Consider the following 5,000-nt stretch of genomic DNA (forward strand, 5'->3'; position numbering starts at 1 on the left):
CATTGAAAGTGAGTTTAACATTGAACATGATATAATATTCCAGATAAGATTTCAAGCCAGGAGATCTCTTTCTTGTGACAGTTACGCTTTTCGTGACACAATGGACTTCATCGTTACACTTATCTAGACCTGATGTAACACAGTAAACACTTAGCTAAATCTGATGTAACACAGTAAACACTTAGCTAAATCTGATGTAACACAGTAAACACTTATAGCACAACACTCGGGTAACGGGCTTATAACAGTAACGGCTTTATAGCACAGCACTCGGGTAACGGGCTTACAAGGTTACAGGCTTACAGCAGGGGACACCACCCACCTCGCTGGGATGGAGAGAGAGAAATCGAATCTCAGCGGGTGTAGTGGGTACAAGAAGACAAGCGTTGACCCTTGCTGCTATAAACCTTACATTTTGATTGGCTATAGAAATATAAGCAATTCTTATTGGTTGGAGGGTCCCAGAGTCTCGGCGTAGTTACACTCTTCGGTTTCTTGCGAACTCAGCACCGATGACATACGGTGGTGAAATACCCCCGCACCTGACCCCATCAAAATGCTAGGGTGGACAGAAACTCCGAGCCAGCGTCAAGCATCACTCCTCGCCCTGATAAGAAATAGATACAACACACACGTCTTCGTAACACCCCCCTCCTTAAAGGAGAAAATTCCTAGAAGAGGAATTTTCTCACGTTAAGAGCGGGATAAACAATCAGCTAACACATTATGTGCGCCAGCAATATGGTGAATATCTAAATTATACTCTTGAAGGAACAAGGCCCACCTAGTTAACCTTTGATTCTTATCTCGGAACTTATTAACATATTTCAATGGGTGGTGATCAGTATAAACCTTGATGACATTGCCTGAAGGACACAAGTAAACATGAAAATGATGCAATGCTAATATTAAAGACAAAAGTTACTTCTCAATGGTAGAATAATTCCTTTTTGGCTTGAGTGAATTTCTTACTAAAATAACTTACAGGATGCTCAACATGGTTCTCGTCCTCCTGCAAGAGGACAACACCGGCTCCCACATTGCTGGCGTCAACAGCTAACTTGAAAGGTTGTTCAAAATCAGGGGCCTGCAAAATAGGACTATTACAAAGTATGGATTCTAATTGATGAAAGGCTATGTCACACTGCTCATTCCAAACATATTTAACATCTTTCTTCAATAAATCTGTCAGAGGGGTTGCGACTGTTGTAAAATTTACAATGAACATCCTATAGTACCCAACCATACCCATAAATCGTCTCAGTTCTCTTCGAGATCGGGGGGCACTCATCTGGGATAAAGATTGGACCTTTGCAGTCGGTGGGGCTAGCTCACCTTGACCGATCACATAACCCAAATATTGCACCTTGGCCTTCACAAACTCGCATTTGTTCCAACTGAGAACAAGGTTAGCTTTATTCAAGGCCGTCAGAACGTTGTCAACTGTCTGTAGATGTTCGTCCCAACTCTGACTGTATATCGCAATATCATCCAGGTAGACGACACAACCAGGCAGGTCTCTGATGAGAATGTCCATAAGTTGTTGAAATGTAGCAGGGGCATTCTTCATGCCAAAAGGCATCACTTTACACTTATAAGTTTGTCCTAGCACTACAAAGGTGCTAATATCTTGTGCTCTCTCCGTCAATCTAATCTGCCAGTACCCTTTTCTGAGGTCTAGTTTTGACAGGAAGCGAGCATTGCCGACGCGATCTATGCAGTCTTCCACTCGCGGCAGGGGGTAACTGTCAGTTCTTGTTACCTCATTAACCCGGCGGTAGTCAATACAGAACCTATGGGTCCCATCGGTCTTGGATATGAGAGTAACAGGGGAGCGCCACTCTGACTGACATGGCTCAATCAGGTCGTGCTCAAGCATATAGTTCACCTCAGTGCGGAGGTTGGCCTCTCGTTGTGGACTCACCCGGTACGGAGTCAATTTAACCGGTCGGGCTGCTTCCACGTCCACATCATGGGTTGCGAGCGAGGTCTGTCTAAGTGTGTTTCGGAAATCCTCCGGGTGTTTTGACAACAAGGCGGACATTTGCACACGTTGATCTTCGATAGATGCGAAAGTTTGGTCTCCCACTTCCCGTTCGCGCCTCCGTCCGGTTCCCAGGCTTCCGAGGCACTCGCAGCTACGTCGTCGACTTCGTCACACACGGCTACCGCTGGACGTTGGATGATGCAGACTGGCACCGGTTCCAAGGGGAGAGGATCACGACTGAAATATGGCTTAAGCATGTTGACGTGGCATAATCTCCGACCTCTGCGCCTATCGGGGGTAGAGACTAGGTAATTTGAGTCTCCTATACTCCGGATAATGGTGTAGGGGCCCTGAAACCGGGCAGCCAAGGGTTGACCTGGCTGCGGTAGTAGAAGCAACACCTCGTCGCCCGCCTCAAACCTTCTTGAACGAGATCGTTTGTCATACCATCTCTTCATTCGTGTTTGGGTCTCTGTTAAATTCTGCCGAGCGGTTTCCCAGCACCTTTGTAGTTTCTCCTTGAACTCGCTGACAGAGTCCAACAGGCCGACACTCTCATTCGAGTTGAGCCACACGTCTTTCAGTAACTTAAGAGGCCCTCGGACCTCGTAGGCAAACATCAGCTCAAAGGGGGAGAAACCTAGAGATTCATTAGGCACTTCTCTCGTGGCAAAGAGAAGAAATTGGAGTCCCTTATCCCAGTCCTTAGTGTTGTCAGCACAATACTTCTTTATCATGGACTTCAGGGTGGAATGGTAACGTTCCAGTGCTCCCTGGCTCTGAGGGTGGTAAGCAGTGGAGGTAATCTTACCGATACCCAGCTCCCTCAGGGTTTGTCGAAAAGTCCTGGACATGAAATTGGATCCCCGATCAGATTGCACCTCTTTGGGAAGTCCAAATTTTGTGAAGAAGCTAAGCAGCTCCCGGACAACAGTCTTGGCATTCATGCTTCTCAACGGTATTGCTTCGGGATATCTCGTGGTCATATCAATAATACTTAAAATGTAACAGTGGCCAGAGGAGGTTCTTGGCAATGGGCTCACAATGTCAACTATGACTCGATCAAACGGAGCTTCAAATGGGGGAATAGGAACTAAGGTGGCAGCCTTAAGCTTCTGATTAGGCTTTCCCATCACTTGACATGTATGACACGTCTTTACGTACTGAGCGACATCCCGGCGGACACCAGGCCAATATACATTCCGCCACACTCGGTCCAGGGTCTTCCTTCCCCCTAGATGACCGGCGAAATTTGAGTCATGCGCCAGCTTCAAAATCTCCCTCCTGTAGGGACGCGGCACTAACACCTGGTGAACTGCCTGCCACTCCTCGTCTTCCCCATTACATGACACTGGACACCACCTCCTCATTAACAACCCATCCCGGAGGTAATAGCCGTCAGCCGATGCCTCAGCCGACTCAAACAATTCCTTAAACTCGGGTTCGGCTCTCTGTAATCTCTTCAGATTCTGACGAGACAAATCATCAGTCTCATCCGTCGACGCGGGGTCAGTGCCTAACTCAGCACAGAAGGTATTAGCGAGCTCCACCTCACTCGGCTCACTCTCGGGCAGTGACTGTAGTTTTCCCGCCTCACGCTCTGTCTCCTGGGGCTTGCAACTTGCTTTCTTAGCGGACATGGACCGGGTAACTGCGCATACGGGGAATAGGTCCGGTACCTCTTCCTCAAGCTGCACTGCCTCCGTGGACTCCAGCGGCCCGTAGGCAACACCGGCATTGGGTTTATCTTCCCACCCGCTAGGTCATTGCCTAACACAAAGTCCACACCTGAGACATGTAACCTATCTACAACCCCTATGAGAGCATGGCCCGTGAAGAGATCTGTTTCTACCCTCACATCGACTAGTGGAGCTTCCTTGGGACCCGACAGTCCATCTAGCAAGACTCGGTCTCCAAACTCTCCTCGCGGCACCAAGCTATCCAACATTAGGGACTGCAGCGCACCAGAATCCCGTAATACGGTTACTTTTCGTCGTACACCACATCTACTAACATAGCCCTCAGACAGGAACGCATTGCAGTTCCCACAGAACGGATCCTTAATTACGGATTGATTAATACTCTCGCAACCCCTCTTTTTCCTAAGAGCAGGGACAGCCTCACCTACTTTACTAAGTGGCCCTAAAGTTGAGACGAGATTCACCGATCTACTCTTGGTAGAATCTCTGGATTCCTTCACTCGAGCCCAGCAATCCCTCACCTGGTGCCCAGCCTTGCCACAGTGAGAGCAAAACTTTACTTTCTGGGAGTATTTCCCCTGACTTTTATGAGTTACCGGCAAGGTAGCAGATTCAGGTGGGATTACATGACCATTGGTCCTCCCTCTGCCGTCGTAGCCCTTTGAATGCCTGCCCGCGTCAAGTTTGACATCTAACATGTACTCATCTGCTAGTTTCCCAGCCTCCTCAAAATCCTTCGCTGATTTAGTTATTACGTACTGCCGTACATCACGGGGTAGACCGTCCTTACATTCCTCGAATACAAATAGTTTCAGGACCGATTCAGCATCGATATAAGCTCCCGCGGAGCGTACCCACTGCGCGCCTAACTTGTACTTCTCACAAAAGTGATCTAGGTAGGTTTGATCAGGGCGCTTATGCTTAGTTCGAAATCTGAGTCGGTGTGCTTCCGGACTTAAATGATAAGAATTTATCACTGCCTGCTTAACGACCTCATAATCACCACAGTGGTCATCGTTCAAAGTGGTGTATGTGGATTCAGCTTTGCCAAAAAGGAGGGGCCGCAAAACTGCCACCCAGGCTGACTTCGGCCAAGAGCAGTCACGGGCAGTCTGTTCAAATTCAAGGAAAAAGGAAGCTACATTATCTTCATCGAACTTAGGTACGAGATGTAAGTCTCCCAGCCGAGACGACACTGGTCCTGATGGTGAAGCGTTAAGTCTAAGTTTTTCACGTTCGAGAGCTAACCGAGCTTGTTCAGCCTGGAACCTAGCTTGTTCAGTCTGCTCCTTCTGTACTTGCACTTGTGCTTG

Source organism: Panulirus ornatus, chromosome 14 (genome assembly GCF_036320965.1).
Source record: "Panulirus ornatus isolate Po-2019 chromosome 14, ASM3632096v1, whole genome shotgun sequence".
Lineage (NCBI taxonomy): Eukaryota > Metazoa > Arthropoda > Malacostraca > Decapoda > Palinuridae > Panulirus > Panulirus ornatus.